Source organism: Salmo trutta, chromosome 18 (assembly GCF_901001165.1).
Source record: "Salmo trutta chromosome 18, fSalTru1.1, whole genome shotgun sequence".
Classification (NCBI taxonomy): domain Eukaryota; kingdom Metazoa; phylum Chordata; class Actinopteri; order Salmoniformes; family Salmonidae; genus Salmo; species Salmo trutta.
The window spans coordinates 21,006,424-21,025,097 of NC_042974.1; the positions used below are offsets into that span (position 1 = coordinate 21,006,424).

Consider the following 18,674-nt stretch of genomic DNA (forward strand, 5'->3'; position numbering starts at 1 on the left):
GTGTGTGTGTATGTGTGTGTGTCTTTGTCTGTGTGTGTGTGTGTGTGTGTTTGAGTGTGTTTGTGAGACTGTTTTTGTCTGTGAGTCAGTGAATCCAATAAGACAGATAAGTGGGTTGAATCCAGTGAGCTCAGCAATGTGGGAGAACTCCACACCTAATTGGTTGGAGGTGGAGCTCAGGGATTGGTTAAGAGTTTGGCTGGAGGCGTGATGATTCCCCTTGGGCTGAACCAGATCTAATCTCTTTCTCTCTCTCTCTCAATTCAATTCAATTAAAATGGCTTTATTGGCAGGGTATTAATGGGGTGTTTGTCCCATTTGGTGAAATCTTTTTTGCAAGTGTACCCCACACCTCGCTGCCATGAAGTGCAATTGGTTCAATGACACATTCAATTAGTTATGCACACATTTTAATAGGTATTTTTATTTTAAATAGTTTTTTACTGACTTAGAATGCCCTGTTTGCTTTCTCTCCCAGTTCATTCACTGACTTATTTAGGTGTCCAGTTTAGCTTATTTTTAAACCTAAGTAATTGTAATGTGTGCAGTACTCTATATACAGTTGAAGTCAGAAGTTTACACACACCTTAGCCAAATACATTTAAACTCAGTTTTTCACAATTCCTGACATTTAATCCAAGTAAAAAATTCCCTGTCTTAGGTCAGTTAGGATCACCACGTTATTTTAAGAATGTGAAATGTCTGAATAATAGTAGAGAGAATTATTTATTTCAGCTTTTATTTCTTTCATCACATTCCCAGTGGGTCAGAAGTTTACATACACTCAATTAGTATTTGGTAGCATTGCCTTTAAATTGTTTAACTTGGCTCAAACGTGTCGGGTAGCCTTCCACAAGCTTCCCACAATAAGTTGGGTGAATTTTGGCCCATTCCTCCTGACCGAGCTGGTGTAACGGAGTCAGGATTGTAAGCCTCCTTGCTCGCACACGCTTTTTCAGTTCTGCCCACAAATTTTCTAAAGGATGGAGGTCAGGGCTTTGTGATGGCCACTCCAATACCTTGACTTTGTTGTCCTTAAGCCATTTTGCCACAACTTTGGAAGTATGCTTGGGGTCATTGTCCATTTGGAAGACCCATTTGCGACCAAGCTTTAACTTCCTGACTGATATCTTGAGATGTTGCTTCAATATATCCACATAATTTTCCTTTCTCATGAGGCCATCTATTTTGTTGATTTGCACTTTTTGCACCAAAGTACGTTCATCTCTAGGAGACAGAACCTGTCTCCTTCCTGAGCGGTATGACGGCTGCGTGGTCCCATGGTGTTTATACTTGCGTACTCTTGTTTGTACAGATGAACGTGGTACCTTCAGGCATTTGTAAATTGCTCCCAAGGATGAACCAGACTTGTGCAGGTCTACAGTTTTTTTTCTGAGGTCTTGGCTAATTTCTTTTGCAAAGAGGCACTGAGTTTGAAGGTAGGCCTTGAAATACATCCACATGTACACCCCCAATTGACTCAAATGATGTCAATTAGCCTATCAGAAGCTTCTAAAGCCATGACATCATTTTCTGGAATTTTCCAAACTGTTTAAAGGCACAGTCAACTTAGTGTATGTAAACTTCTGACCCATTGGAATTGTGATACAGTGAATTATAAATAATCTGTCTGTAAACAATTGTTGGAAAAATGACTTGTGTCATGCACAAAGTAGATGTCCTAACCGATTTGCCAAAACTATAGTTTGTTAACAAGAAATTTGTGGAGTGGTTGAAAACAAGTTTTAATGACTCCAACCTAGGTGTATGTAAACTTCCGACTTCAATTGTATAATTTGTACCAATTGAGAACTTTGGTCTACTTCCCTGAGATCTGTATCTCCTCTGGAAAATCCTTATTTTTGTATTTTGAGGTTTACTGTCAGGGCCCAGGTCTGGCAGTCTTGAACTCTTTGACCTGGTAGGGCTCCCGAGTGGCGCAGCAGTCTAAGGCACTGCATCTCAGTGCAAAAAATAATATTTCAACCGGACAAAAGCTTTGTCAATATAAAAGGAAAACAAGAAAGGTGCACTCTCGGTCACACACATGAAAAACCTCTGGGACACTGCAGTGTCCACTCATTCAGAGTGGTCTTACTCTCTCATTTTTCAGAATACAAGCCTGAAAAGGTTTCTAAAGACTGTTGACATCTAGTGGAAGCCATAGGAAGTGCAATTTGAGTCCTAAGTCATTGGAATCTGTATAGGCAGTCTATGGAAAACTACAAACATAAAAAAATCCCACTTCCTGGATGGATTTTTCTCAGGTTTTCGCCTGCCATATCAGTTCTGTTATACTCACAGACATTATATTAACAGTTCTGGAAACTTTAGAGTGCTTTCTATCCAAATCTACCAATTATCTGCATATCCTAGCTTCTGGGCCTGAGTAACAGGCAGTTTACTTTGGGCATGCTTTTCGTCCAGATGTCAAAATACTGCCCCCTACCCTAGTGAAGTTAACTGACTTACCTAGTAAAATAAATAGATAAAAAGTACTAATCTAGCACGTCCAGGCTCTGCTATAGACCATTTTCTGTGGGTGAGAGCAGGTACAGGTCATCTATGTGTCACGGCTGTCTGAAGAATGGGACCAAAGCGCAGCGTGTGTATCGTTCCACATTTTATTATAACTGTGAAACCATGCAAGACATACAGATAAACTAATGGATAAAACAACAAACCATGATGAAGAGGTGCAACATTCACTTACTCAAAATAATCTCCCACAACTCCTAGTGATTTCAACAACAACTTAAATATGATCCCCAATTAGAGCAAACAATGACCAGCTGCCTCTAATTGGAGATCATCCAAAAAAACAACAACATAGAAATACATAAACTAGACAAAACCCCCCAACATAGAAGAAAGAAACTACAACCAACCCAAACATAAATAAACTAGACAAAACCCTCTGTCACGCCCTGACCTACTCTACCATAGAAAAATAAAAGCTTTCTATGGTCAGGACGTGACAGTACCCCCCCCCACCCCCCCCCAAAGGTGCGGACTCCGAATGCACAACCCCAAACAACAACAAAAACAAACATGGAGGGTTAAGGGTGGGTGTCTAATGTCGGTGGCGGCTCTGGTGCGGGACGAAGAACCTTTACATCCCGCGGATCCTACTGCATAGGAGGCGGCTCCGGTTCGGGGTGTAGTCCCCGCTCCGCCAGCTGATCCCTCCGCTTTTGTGTCACCGGACCGTGGATCATCACCAGAGGCTCTGGACTGCGGATTGTCGCCGGAGACTCTGGACTGGGGGACATCGCTGGAGACTCTGGACTGGGGGCCGTCGCCGGAGGTTCCGGACTGGGGGCCGTCGCCGGAGGTTCTGGACTGTGGGCCGTCGCCGGAGATTCCGGACTGTGGGCCGTCTCAGGGGGTTCCGGACTGTGGGCCGTCTCAGGGGGTTCCGGACTGTGGGCCGTCTCAGGAAATTCCGGACTGTGAATGCGCACTGGAGGCCTGATGAGTGGGGCTGGCACAGGTAGCGCCAGATTGGTAACACGCACCTCAGGGCGAGTGCGGAGAGCAGGAACAGGACACCCCAGACTGGCCAGGCGCACTGGAGGCCTGATGCTTGGGGCTGGCACAGGTGGCGCCAGACTGGTAAAATGCACCTCAGGGTGAGTGCGGGGAGCAGGAACAGGACACACCGGACTGGAGAGACTCACTGAAGGCCTAGTGCGTGGAGCCGGGACAGGTGGCCCCAGACTGGTGACATTTTTTACATTTTTTACATTACATTTTAGTCATTTAGCAGACGCTCTTATCCAGAGCGACTTACAGTAGTGAATGCATACATTTCATACAATTCATTTCATGCATATTTTTTTTTTGTACTGGCCCCCCGTGGGAATCGATCCCACAACCCTGGCGTTGCAAACACCATGCTCTACCAACTGAGCCACAGGGAAGGTATGCACTTCAGGGCGAGTGCGAGGAGCAGGCACAGGGCGTACTGGGCTGTGGAGGCGCACTGGAGGTCTGGAGTGTAGGGCTGGCACAATCCGTCCTAGATGGATGCTCACTTTAGCCCGGCAAGTGTGGGGCGCTGGCACAGGACGCACTGGGCTGTGAACGCGCACTGGAGACACCATGCGTATCATTGCAAAACATGGTCCCTGACAGGTCACACACTCCCTCAAGCGAGTGCGTGGAGGAGACACAGGACGTACCAGACTGGGGAGGCGCACTGAAGGCCAGATGCGTGAAACTGGTCCATATGACACCGGACTGGTGTCATGCTCCTCAGCACACCCGCTCTGCAGCGCTCTCAATGCTAACACCTCTCTCTGGAATCTTGCGTCGAGTTCCTCACTCGTCTCCCTGACTGGCTCTGGTTCAGCCCTCAGCTCTCCACGGTAAGCACGAGGAGTTGGCTCAGGTCCCAAACCTGACTCCACCAAACTCCCCGTGTGCCCCCTTGCAAATAATTTTTTGGAGCTGCCTCCCGGGCTTCCGTCGTTACCGTGCTATTTCCTCGTATTGTCGCCGTTCCTCTCTTGCTGTCTCCGCCTGCTTGACTTGATGATATAACGCCTCGTAATATCGCCGTTCTGCTCTTGCTGCTTCAATCTCCTCCTTTGGACAGCGATACTCCCCTTCCTGCCTCCAGGGTCCTTTCCCATCCAATATTTCCTCCCATGTCCATTCCTGTTTACTACGCTGCTTGGTCCTTTGGTGGTGGGAGATTCTGTCACGGCTGTCTGAAGAATGGGACCAAAGCGCAGCGTGTGTATCGTTCCACATTTTATTATAACTGTGAAACCATGCAAGACATACAGATAAACTAATGAACAAAACAACAAACCGTGACGAAGAGGTGCAACATACACTTACTCAAAATAATCTCCCACAACTCCTAGTGGGAGAAACAACAACTTAAATATGATCCCCAATTAGAGACAACGATGACCTCTAATTGGAGATCATCCCCAAAAAGAAAAACATAGAAATACAACAACTAAAACCCCCCATAGAAATACATAAACTAGACAAAACCCCCCAACATAGAAAAAATAAACTAAAACCAACATAGACATAAATAAACTAGACAAAACCCTCTGTCACGCCCTGACCTACTCTACCATAGAAAAATAAAAGCTTTCTATGGTCAGGACATGACACTATGAAGAGCAGGCATTTAACCACTGAATTGTGGAGACAAGCACCAGGATTTTTGAGGATTTTTCTGGAATGGTGGCCAATTCGTTTATGTAAATATTGAAGAGCGCGGGTTGAGATTGGACCCTGTTGATGGCCACGCTCCTGGTTAAAGAAATCGGTTAATTTCTTGCCAATTTTGATGCTGCACTTATTGTGCCATATTTTACCCCCTACACCACTTTCAATATCTTTGTAGAACAGTCCTGTATGCCAAATACAATCAAATGCTTTTCAGAAGTCAGTAAAGCAAGCATACAGTTTGGTCTTATTTTGGTGGATATGTTTATCTATCAGGGTGGGGAGGGTGTACATCGGTTGTGCGATGTGTTGGTATAAATTCAATTAGGCTTTTACTCAAGACATTGTGCTTATTAAAGAAGTTTAGAATTCTTACATTTACAGTGCATTTGGAAAGTATTCAGACCCATTGACTTTTTCCACATTTTGTTACGTTACAGCCTTATTCAATTTTTTTGTTTTTTTCCCCCATTCTCATCGATCTACACACAATACCCCATGATGACAAAGCGAAAACAGGTTTAGACATTTTAGCCAATTTATTAAAAATAAAAACAGCATTACCTTATTTAAAGAATTATTCAGACCCTTTACTATGAGACTTGAAATAGAGCTCGTGTGCATCCTGTTTCCATTGATCATCCTTGAGATGTTTCTACTACTTGGAGTCCACCTGGAGTCCAGCTGTGGTAAGTTCAATTGAAGTTCAATTGATTGGACATGATTTGGAAAGGCACACACCTGTCTATACAAGGTCCCACTGTTGACAGTGCATGTCAGAGCAAAAACCAAGCCATGAGGTTGAAGGAATTGTCCTTAGAGCTCCGAGACAGGGGTATCCATCATTCTTAAATGGAAGAAGTTGGAGCCACCAAGACTGCCCGCCCGCCAAACTTGGCAATCGGGGGAGAAGGGCCTTGGTCAGGGAGGTGAGCAAAAACCTGATGGTCATTCTGACAGAGCTCCAGAGTTCCTCTGTGGAGATGGGAGAAGCTTCCAGAAGGACAACGATCTCTGTAGCACTCCATCAATCAGGCCTTTATGGTAGAGTGGCCAGACGGAAGCCACTCAGTAAAAGGCACATGACAGCCAGCTTAGAGTTTGCCAAAAGGCACCTAAATGACTCTCAGACCATGAGAAACAAGATTCTCTGGTCTGATGAAACCAAGAACTCTTTGACCTGAATGCCAAGCATCAAGTCTAGAGGAAACCTGTCACCATCCCTACAGCGAAGTATGGTGGTGGCAGCATCATGCTGTGGGGATGTTTTTCAGGGGCAGGGACTGGGAAACTAGTCAGGATCGAGGGAAAGGTGAACAGAGCAAAGAGAGTGAGATCACACAGTCATCTGGAACAGCTGGTGCTCTCATGCATGGTACAGTGTTGCTTGACTTGAAGCGAGCATAGAAGGAACTGGGTTTCTCTTTGTAATCCGTGATAGTTTGCATGCCCTGCCACATCCAATGAGCATCAGAGCTGGCGTAGTTAGATTCAATCTTAGTCCTGTGTTGACGTTTTGACTGTTTAATGGCTCGTCGGAGGTCTTAGTGGGATTTCTTGTAAGTGTTTGGATTAATGTCCCACTCCTTGAAAGTGACAGCTCTAGCATTTAGCTCGTTGTGGATGTTGCCTGTAGTCCATGGCTTCTGGTTGGGATATATACGCACGGTCACTGTGGGGATGACGTCGTCAATGCACTTATTAATGAAGCCGGTGACTGATGTGGTAAACTCCTCAATGTTATCGGATGAATCCCGGAACATATTCCAGTCTGTGCTAGCGAAACAGTCCTGTAGTTTTGCATCTGTTTCATCGGACCATTTCGTATTGAGCGTGTCACTAATACGTCCTGTTTGAGCTTTTGCTTGTAAGCAGGAATCAGAAGGACGGAGTCATGGTCAGATTTGCCAAATGGTGGGCGAGGGAGAGCTTTGTATGCTTTTCTGTGTGTGGAGTACAGATGATGTAGAGTTTTGTCGCCTCTAGGTACACAGGTGACATGCTGGTAAAAATGAGGTAAGACAGATGTCAGTTTCCCTGCATTAAAGTCACTGGCCACTAGGAGCACCGCCTCTAGATTTGCATTTCTTGTTTGCTTATGGACCTACACAGCTTGTTGAGTGCGGTCTTGGTGCCAGCATCGGTTCTTGATGGTAAATAGACAGTTACAAAAAGGATAGATTGTATTGGTATTGCAATAGTATGGTCTGCAGCTTATCATGTGGTATTCTAACTCAGGTGAGCAAAATACTCAAGATTTAATTGTCATTGGAGATAGTGTACCAGCTGTTGTTAACAAAGAGACACACACCTCCCCCTTAACCTACCCGAAGCTACCATTCGGTCTTGACGATGCATAGAAAAAACAGCTAGATAAGTACATTATGTCCTTGTTCAGTCACAACTCCAAGAAACATAGCGATATTACAGTTTTTCAGGTCCCGTTGATAGGATAGTCTCGAACGGAGCTTGTCCAGTTTGTTCTCTAGTTATTGTATGTTCGCCAATAGAAAGGAGGGTAGAGGGGGTTTATTTATTCCCCGACATAGTCTCGTCAGGGAGCCCGTTCGTTTACCTCTCTTGCACTGTCACTTCCTCTTTCGATTCCCGGGGATTAGGGCCTGGTCTGGAATAAGCAGTGTGTCCACAGCTGCCAACTCGTTGAAGTAAAAATCTTCATCCAAATCAAGGTTAGAGATTGCTGTTCTGATGTCCAGAAGCTGTTTTTGGTCATAGAAAATGATGGCTCAAATATTATGTACAAAAAAGACGGCAGCAATCCACTGCACCAAGATGCTGGCCCCACATTGAAGTATTCCCCTCATTCATTCCATCTTCCCTTCCACCCTCTCTCTCTCTGCTTAGTCTTTGCCCATCAGTCCTCAGAACACAATCAATATCCAGTGCCCTCTGGTATTGCCACCATAAAACCGATGGAGGGAGGGTGAAATGGAGAGGAATAGATAGGTATGGGGGAGGGAGATGAGAGAGAAAGAGAGGGAGGGAGGGGAGCAAGAGAGAGATGGATGGGGAGAGAGGGTGAGTGTGAGAAAGAGGTGTTGACGTTGTTCCTTTAATGCTGCTATTTATTATGGTGCTCTGCTCTATTCTCCCAAGTGACACACCCATGCACGCACAGACACCACACTCTCTCTCTTTTATAGAGCAAGCCTGTCTTTTTGTTGACTTTTCATGGGGTATAGAGGGAGAGTGCGAAAGACAGAGACAAAAGGAGAGGGAGATGGAACACCCTTAACTAGCTGTGAAATACTCCAAACACTGTCCTTCAAACAGGGACATTATACAATAAGCAACCTTCATGGTTTTACTCCCGCTACGACAGATACTGTATTGTGTAAAGAAAACATAAAATCAGAGATACAGTGCCTTCAGAAAGTATTCACACCTCAGATTCATGGACTTCCGGTGGACATGGTCTCTGACCTGTTCACAGGACGTGCTACCTGTCCCAGACCTGTTGTCCCAGACCTGCTGGAACCCTGACCTATTCACCGGACGTGCTACCTGTCCCAGACCTGCTGTTTTCAACTCTCTAGAGACAGCAGGAGCGGTAGAGATACTCTCAAAGATCGGCTATGAAAAGGCCAACTGACACTTACTCTTGTGTTACTGACTTGTTGCACCCTCGACAACTACTATGATTATTATTATTTGACAATGCTGGTCATTTATGAACATTTGAACATCTAGGCCATGTGCTGTTATAATCTCCACCCGGCACAGCCAGAAGAGGACTGGCCACCCCTCATAGCCTGGTTCCTCTCTAGGTTTCTTCCTAGGTTTTGGCCTTTCTAGGGAGTTTTTCCTAGCCACCGTGCTTCTACACCTGCATTGCTTGCTGTTTGGGGTTTTAGGCTGGGTTTCTGTACAGCATTTTGAGATATCAGCTGATGTAAGAAGGGCTATATAAATACATTTGATTTGATTTGATTTGTCCTCAGTTCTCATCCTGGAAGACGTTCTGCAGCCTCATTGGGGCATTGGCCAGCCTGTCCTCCAGTTTTCACCCTCACTGCCAGTCGGAGTGAGCCAATCAGGACCTGGAGACGACTCTTCATTGCCTCGTCTCCGCCAACCCCACCATCTGGATCCAGGTGGTGGATGGAATATGCCTGCAACACCCTTCCCTGCTCGGCCACTGGTATCTCGCCGTTCGAGCTCCTCTGCTGTTCGCCTTCTGTTGCCCCACACTCTCTGTATACATCCCACTTTCCATGTATCTAGAATTAAACCCCTGTCCCACCCCACTCCCCATCTCATCAACAGCCATCCTGCATACACGGTGAGGCGCCTCCTGAGTGTTCGACCTCGGGGCAGTCTATTCCAGTACCTAGTTGACTGGGAGGGTTATGGCCCGGAGGAGAGGTGCTGGGTCCCGGCTAGGAACATCCTGGACCCAGCCCTCATCGCTGGCAACCCGGTGAACCAAGTATGTAACTGTCACACCCTGAACTGTTTCACCTGTCTTGTGCTTGTTACCACGCCCCCACCAGGTGTCTCCCATTATCGCCTGTGTATATTTTATTTCAGATCATGAAACATTTATATTTTTGTTCAGTGTACATGAAAATGTAGCTTAAGGTTTACTGAAGAAAGGCCTAGTACTACATTACTTGTAAACAAAGGTGAGTTATCATTAAATATCAAATTTACAACCAAATTTACATTCATCAACTTTGTAAATACAATTTAGGGATGGCCACAATTGCTCTTGACAAGCTACAGGTTTATGTAGGCTCTTTTGTTCAAGTCCAGTTCTACCACACCCAATTCTACTATTCATGGTCTCGAGGAACAGCTGAGGTCTTGATGAACAGCTGAGTAGTAGAATCAGGTGTGGTAGCACTGGGCTTGAACAAAAAAGCCTGCATAACCCTGTGAATCGTCAAGAGCAATTTTGATAACTCCTGATACAAACACTGTAACAAATGACAAACTGCTGAGAAACACCTGCAAAAAGTCATTAGACAAGTACAAAACTCAAAGGAGAAATTAAGACATATTTACAAAATTGTACAGGCGCTCGTCACACCCTGATCTGTTTCACCTGTCTTGTGCTTGTCTCCACCCCCCACCAGGTGTCTCCCATTTGTCCCCATTATCTCCTGTGTATTTATTCCTGTGTTTTCTGTTTGACTGTTGGCAGTTCGTCAAGTACTACCAGCGTGTTTTCAAGTTTCTATAGTTGCTGTTTTCTAATCCTCCCGGTTTTGACTATTCTGCCTACACTGAGCCTGCCTGCCGTTCTATACCTTTTTGACACTGCCCTGGATTACTGACCTCTGCCTGCCCTTGAACTGTCGTTTGCCTGCCCCCCTGTTTTGTAAATACACATCTGTGATTCGAACTGTCTGCATCTGGGTCTTATCCTGAGTCCTGATAGCTCTAAACCCTTGAATACAAAATGTCCTAAGTAATGCTGTACACGACTTTCCAACTCCAGTAAAAGAGCACACGTGCCCTCATTTTTAAATGGCAGTATAAATTAGAAAACAGGTGGGACAACTCACAGATTTGGAAAAGAACATACATTTTAGGTATTGATAGTGTGCGAAGCACCATGTTTACTGCGTGCATTTGAATTGTAATAAGTCGTTTGTCAGTTCCACATGGGTCAGCTTGCATTTCTCCGTGACATGCGCATTCCCACAATCTGCCACACTGCTATAAAGCACTGTGTCCCTAGGCAGCACCGTAGGGATGGCATGCATCTCACGGATGAGGGCAACAACCTTTTCCTGGAGAGTCTGAGAGCTGGTCTCTCCTCCGTTCTAGCAAGACGCATGCAGTAGTACACACTGCCACTTGTCTGCCACTTTTGCCCTCAGAACAGCCTCAATGTCAGGGTAGGGACTCTACAAGGTGTACAAAGCATTCCACAGGGATGCTGGCCCATGTTGACTCCAATGCTTCCCACAGTTGTGTCAAGTTGGCTGGATGGCCTTTGGTGGTGGACATTTCTTGACACACACGGGAAACAGTTGAACCTGAAAACCCCAGCAGTGTTGCAGTTCTTGACACAAACCGATGCGCCTGGCACCTTTTACCATACCAGGCACTTAAATCTTTTGTCTTGCCCATTCACGCTCTGAATGGCATAGATGCACAATCCATGTCTCAATTGTCTCAAGGCTTAAAAATCATTCTTTAACCTGTCTCCTTCCCTACATCTACACCGATTTAACAAATGACATCAATAAGGTATCTGTCACATCTCTGGTGCTCATTGTCGCCAGTTTAGTTATTATTACGCACACACGCCACCATAGTTACGCACACCTGTGCCTCATGAGACTCACCTGGACTCCATCACTTCTATGATTACCTCCCCTATATCTGTCACTCCCGTTGGTTCTTTCCCCAGGCAGTATTAGTTATGTTTCTCATGTCCAGATGCTACTCTTGTTACGTACTGTTACATGTTTTTTGTATTATTAAATTCACACCCTGTACTTGCTACCCGACTCCCAGCATCTGCGTTACAGAATACTGTCTCAACAAATGGAAGCAACAGGGATTTTTTTTTAAATGTTATTATTTTTTGCTGGTGACGTCAGGTCCAAGGGACACTGACAAACCAACTGGGGATGCCACAGCTGGCATCGTCAGGTTCTCAAGCCTTGGTTCGTCAGGCTTCCATTGTGGAAGCTATCGGGGATTCCTTAGCCAGCCCGTCAGGCTCCGGCGCCTTAGCCGCCTCAGCCGGCCCGTCAAGCTCCCGCGCCTCGGCCGGCCCGTCAGGCTCCCGTGCTCAACATCTCAATTGAATCCATTTTAAATTCAGGCTGTAACACACAATTTGGAAAAAGCAAAGGGGTGTGAATACTTTCTGAAGACACTGTAATAGATTGACAGACAGGAGACGGGAGCAGTTTGGAGAGTTAGTTCAAATATTGATTGCGAATTCATTTATAGTGGGGAGTGGCTGTGTCTGAGACGTTTGCTGTCCACTCCTGTGTTGCTATACTTCCCTCGAATTCCATTGCTGTTCACGTTTGTGGTGCTGAATTGTCACTATGCTGTAAGCTTGTTTGTTAACTTTAGCAACTGAACTTTTACTCTTGTGAGGTAAACACGGACATTCAAGAGATTAAAAACAGAGCCTTTAGATTTGTGTATGTGCGTGTGTATGATCTAAATCTCAGAGGGCTGTAGTGCTGCTGGACACAACTTTTCCAGACCACTGAATGCTGAACAGGAGCTACTCACAAAGAATGTCAAACAGGGGAAACAGCTCAAACTCACCAAGACACTCTCAGGGTGCATCCCAAATGGATTCTGATCATAGGACTCTGATATAATGTGAAGCATTCTTTAGGGAATAGGGTGCTATTTGGGACGCAATCTGAATCTCAAACCCCCAGCTAGTTTTTTAATTCCAAACCAACAAAAAACGAATTATTCTGAATGTTAAACTTGCTAAATGCCACCATTGACAAATAATTTGTCTGCTGCTGATTTAGTGGCAGAGTATTGAGTAGTCTTAATGTGTTTGTCAATGCCTGTATCTACATCCTGCTGTTATCCCACAGACAATATAATTTGATAGGGAACAAGGTGGGAAGGAGAGAGAATTGAGTATGGTATTACATTTTTATCTCAACCTTGTCCTCACTTTCTCTCGGTTTTTGCCTTTTTGTCTGTCTCACCACTAAATCTCTCTCTCCCTTTCTAATTTGTTTACTATTCCTTGTTGTCTCTCAGTTTTCGGTCTCACCAGTTTCCTGACAAAACAGAGTGATCCATTAATTACAGGTTGTCACAAAGTGTGTGTATGTGCATGACTGTGCGTGTGTTCTCTCAGACTGTGATGTTATTCTCCTGCAAGCACCCTCGCCTTCCTTTAGTCGACTGAATTCAGACTACTTGAGGTCAGTCTTGAGATCAGCAAGAAAGGGCTGCATTTTAATACGTTTGAATAACTTCTATCCAGCAGGTTCATTAATCATAGCAGCAGAAACACAAAGCTAATGCTGATAAACAGATTCACTTAATATGAAATTAGTTTCTTACGCTCCAGACATACAAGGACAATCTGTAATATTTTATTGTAGGTGTCCTTATGCATGCACTCATAACTACTTTAAAACCGCTACATAACACATAACACGTGCCATAAGCTGTCATAAGTTGTTATAACTAGTTATGAGTAACCCCATATGATGTCATAAAACTAGTTAACATTTGCGTTATAGATGACTGTTCATCCTGTTGTCATATGCTCTAATATCAACCGTTATTAACGACTGTAATTACATAGTCTGCATGACAACTTTTGTCATATGTTATTACATTCTACATACAATATTTTAACAGGGTGTTATTTAATTTTCCAACCTCTGTCACCAACCACATTATTACATTGATTGACATCATAGGCGTCAAAACCATGTCATGTGCACAGACACCTTAAGTAAAGTAACAATTTGAGGTATTATAAAAAAAGTTATGAATGCTCTTATACCACATTTTGACAACGAGACAAACTGCTCTGAGTTGTACAAATTGGACCACGTCCAGATATAAAAAGATACACTATAATAACAACAATTTGCTCAAAAAACACAAACGTGTTCAAATGAAATGCAAGCAATTAGAATTTTACAACAAAATCAATGTTTCTGGCACACATCAGGATTAGTGACAGCTGTGAAAAAATGAAAATGTATAGGCTACAGCAATAACAACCACTACATAAAAAAAGCTAGTTAGTGTAGTTAGGTAATTGCGTAGTTGATGTTGCAATTGCAACACTGTGTCAATTTCCAGTGTTGAGCTCTTTGGTGAGGAGAATACTTCCCGCCATGTTGATGGAATGTGGCAGCACTAGAAAAAAGAAACAAGACTCGGGTAAGTGTAAAATGGGTACCGGGTTTAGTGCCACACTCACAGACATGGAGGTGTGCTCAACAGTCCATAGCCTTAGAGTGTATTGCTAACACACGCACGCACGCGCACACACACACATTAGGTTCCAATTCATTCCATTTCCCTTCCCCTTGGCCTAAATTTTATGATAGCAGATCTGAAAGCTGTAAACAAAATGGTGGATGCTTAACATAAAGGTTTACAACCAAGGGAAAAAGAACCTTTCTTTATTTTTACTATTTTCTACATTGTAGAATAATAGTGAAGACATTAAATAACACATATGGAATCATGTAGTAACCAAAAAGTGTTAAACAAATCAAAATAGCCACACTTTTCCTTGATGACAGCTTTGAACACTCTTGGCATTCTCTCAACCAGCTTCACCTGGAATGCATTTCCAACAGCTTTGAAGGAGTTCCCATATACACTACCGTTCAAAAGTTAGGAGTCACTTAGAAATGTCCTTGTTTTTGAAAGAAAATAAAAATTGTCCATTAAAATAACATCAAATGGATCAGAAATACAGTGTAGACATTGTTAATGTTGTAAATGACTATTGTAGCTGGAAACAGCACATTTGTTTTATGGAATATCTACATAGGCGTACAGGCCCATAGGTACAGAGGCCTATTATCAGCAACCATCACTCCTGTATTCCAATGACACGTTGTTAGTTTATCATTTTAAAAGGCTAATTGATCATAAGAAAACCCTTTTGCAATTATGTTAGCACAGCTGACATACTGACAACAAACTGTTGACAGCTGAAAACAAATTGTTGTCCTGATTAAAGAAGCAATAAAACTGGCCCTCTTTAGACTAGTTGAGTATCTGGAGCATCAGCATTTGTGGGTTCGATTACAGGCTCAAAATGTCCAGAAACAAAGAACTTTGTTATGAAACTCGTCAGTCTATTCTTGTTCTGAGAAATGAAGGCTATTCCATGCAAGAAATTGCCAAGAAACGGAAGATCTCATGCAACGCTGTGTACTACTCCCTTCACAGAGCAGCGCAAACTGGCTCTAATCAGAACAGAAAGAGGAGTGGGAGGCCCCGGTGCACAACTGAGCAAGAGGACAAGTATATTAGAGTGTCTAGTTTGAGAAAGAGACGCCTCACAAGTCCTCAACTGGCAGCTTCATTAAATAGTACCCGTAAAAAACAGTCTCAACGTCAACAGTGAAGAGGCGACTCCCGGATGCTGGCCTCCTCTAACTTCCTGACCCTGTGACTGTAATGAGGTCGACAGTGTGATAAGCCATTTTGAGAAAAAATCAACAGAATGTGTTATTCTTTTTGACATTTGTCTTAGAGTTTTGTATTAAGAAAAATTGGTAAAAGTAATAATTTGTCACACAGTCAATGCTTGTCTGGATTTCCTGAATCAGAAATGAACTGAACTAAACTGTTGTTCTGATCTGTCCTCTTTCGAGATTATGGAGATATTCTAGATGCATGGAAGGGATAATTTGACCAAACAGTATGGACATCAACCCCCCTAACCGGCTGAAGAAATTGAGCTCACTTCGACCTTGTCCTTCACTACTCCTAACGTGAGACCTGAGTCCGGAGCCAGCAACCTCTCAAAATGTGTTTTTCTTTCAAAAACAAGGACATTTCTATGTCACCCCAAAAATGTTAATGGTAGTGTATGCTGATCACTTGTTGGCTGCTTTTCCTTCACTCTGCAGTCCATCACTCTCCTTCTTGGTCAAATAGCCATTACATAGCCTGGAGGTGTGTTTTGGGTCATTGTCCTGTTGAAAAACAAATGATAGTCCGACTAAGTGCAAACCAGATGGGATGGCATGTCGCTGCAGAATGCTGTGGTAGCCATGCTGGGTAAGTGTGCCTTGAATTCTAAATAAATCACTGATATTGTCACCAGCAAAGCATCCCCACGCCATCATACCTCCTCCTCCATACTTCACGGTGGGAACCACACATGCGGAGATCATCCGTTTACCTACTATGCGTCTCACAAAGACACGGCGGTTGGAACCAAAAATCTCAAATTTTGACTCATCAGACCAAAGGACAGATTTCCACTGGTCTAATGTCCATTGGTCACTTGAAGAAACTTTAAAAGTTCTTGACATTTTCTGGATTGACAGACTTTCATATCGTAAAGTAATGATGGACTATTCTTTCTCTTTGCATATTTCAGCTGTTCTTGCATAATATGGACTTGGGCTTTTACCAAATAGGGCTATCTTCTGTATACCACCCCTACCTTGTCACAACACAACTGATTGGTTCAAACACATTAAAAAGGAAAGAAATTCCACAAATTAACTTTTAACAAGGCACACCTGTTAATGGAAATCCATTCCAGGTGACTTACCTCATGGAGCTGGTTGAGAGAATGCCAAGAGTGTGCAAAGCTGTCATCAACGCAAAGGGTGGCAACTTTGAAGAATCTCAAATATAAAATATATTTTGATTTGTTTAACCTGTTGGGGATAGGGGGCAGTATTTGCACGACCGGATAAAAAACTTACCGGATTTAATAGAATATGCATATAATTGTTTGATTTGGATAGAAAACACCCTAAAGTTTCAAAAACTGTTTGAATGGTGTCTGTGAGTATAACAGAACTCATTTGGCAGGCCAAAACCTGAGAAGATTCCAAACAGGAAGCGCTCTGACTTTTTCTTGGCCTTCTTGATCATCTCTAACCAAAACAGGGGATCTCTGGCATGACGTGACATTTTCTAACGCTCCCATAGGCTCTCAGAAGGCGCCAGAACGATGAATGGTGGCTTTGCAGGCCATGGCTGAAAAACAGTAGCGCATTTTGTAAGTGGTCGATCTGAGGACAATGAGACTGGAGGCGCGTGCACGAGCCGACACCATGTTTACTTTCTCTCTCTTTGAATGAAAACAACGACTCCCGGTCGGAATATTATCGCTTTTTTATGAGAAAAATAGCATAAAAATTGATTTTAAACAGCGTTTGACATGCTTCGAAGTACGGTAATGGAATATTTTGACATTTTTTGTCACGAAACGCGTCGGGCCCGTCACCCTTCTTTACCCTTCGGATAGTGTCTTGAACGCACGAACAAAACGCCGCTATTTGGATATAACTATGGATTATTTTGAACCAAACCAACATTTGTTATTGAAGTAGAAGTCCTGGGAGTGCATTCTGACGAAGAACAGCAAAGGTAATCAAACTTTTCTAATAGTAAATCGGAGTTTGGTGAGTACCACACTTGGTGGGTGTCAAAATAGCTAGCCTGTGATGGCCGGGCTATCTACTCATAATATTGCAAAATGTGCTTTCACTGAAAAGCTATTTTAAAAATCGGACATAGCGAGTGCATAAAGGAGTTCTGTATCTATAATTCTTAAAATAATTATGTTTTTTGTAAGTAATTTAGTAAATTCACCGGAAGTGTTCGGTGGGAATGCTAGTCACATGCTAATGTAAAAAGCTGGTTTTTGATATAAATATGAACTTGATTGAACAAAACATGCATGTATTGTATAACATAATGTCTTAGGATTGTCATCTGATGAAGATCATCAAAGGTTAGTGCTGCATTTAGCTGTGGTTTGGGTTTATGTGACATTATATGCTAGCTTGAAAAATGGGTGTCTGATTATTTCTGGCTGGGTACTCTGCTGACAATCTAATGTTTTGTTTTCGTTGTAAAGCCTTTTTGAAATCGGACAGTATGGTTAGATAAAGGAGAGTCTTGTCTTTAAAATGGTGTAAAACAGTCATATGTTTGAGAAATTGAAGTAATAGCATTTCTAAGGTATTTGAATATCGCGCCACGGGATTACACTGGCTGTTGAGTAGGTGGGACGCAAGCCAGTGGGACAGAGGTTAACACTTTTTTTGGTTACTACATGATTCCATATGTTGATGTCTTCACTATTATTCTACAATGTAGAAAATAGTAAAAATAAAGAAAAACCCTTGAATGAGTAGATGTGTCAACTTTTGACTGGTAATGTAGGTCAGTGGAGGCTGGTGACTTAAAATATTGAGGAGGATTGGAGACCCACGGTATAGGCGTGGAACGCACAGAGACATCAAAGTATGTTTCAAAAATCATCAAAGAGTAATTATTTTAACCTAAAGCATTTAATAAAGACATTTATAGTACAATATTATGTGGAATGGGAATGAAAGGGCTACTTACACCGTTTTGGGAAGAGGTCACAGCAGTGATTGAATGTATGAGGCATGAGTTGAGGTGTTCAGAGGCTTCAGGACAGGATTTGACTAGGAATACAAAAAAACAATAACACAACACACTACACAGTTAGACAAAAGAGCTAAGAATGTGTTAGTCCAAGCAAGGAATAAAATCATTGATGTGTAATAATGTGATTGTGTATGTGATTGACTCGACATACAGTAATGAGAGAAAACTGATAGGGGTACTCACAGTGCTTGGAGAGGAAACATTCAATGTGCCAGTGGATGAGCAGGCACATGAGATCTGGCTTCAGTTCATGTCTGGAGAGAGTTGACAATGGTTGTGGAGTGGAGTGGTCATCACTTATTATTAAATCAGGGAATTTATATGCTCCCTGCTTTTGTTTTGCTGAACGATCAATGTTCTTCAGG

General features: G+C 43.2%; 1 long non-coding RNA gene across 1 annotated transcript; it reads right to left on the reverse strand.

The window, feature by feature from the left end:
* Window positions 1–13,237: 13,237 nt before the first annotated feature.
* On the reverse strand, window positions 13,238–18,276 carry LOC115152634 (uncharacterized). The gene is made up of 2 exons (XR_003867542.1): window positions 18,244–18,276; window positions 13,238–14,040 (listed from the first exon to the last, which is right to left on the reverse strand). It is a non-coding gene; the product is annotated as an uncharacterized LOC115152634 (long non-coding RNA).
* Window positions 18,277–18,674: the final 398 nt, after the last annotated feature.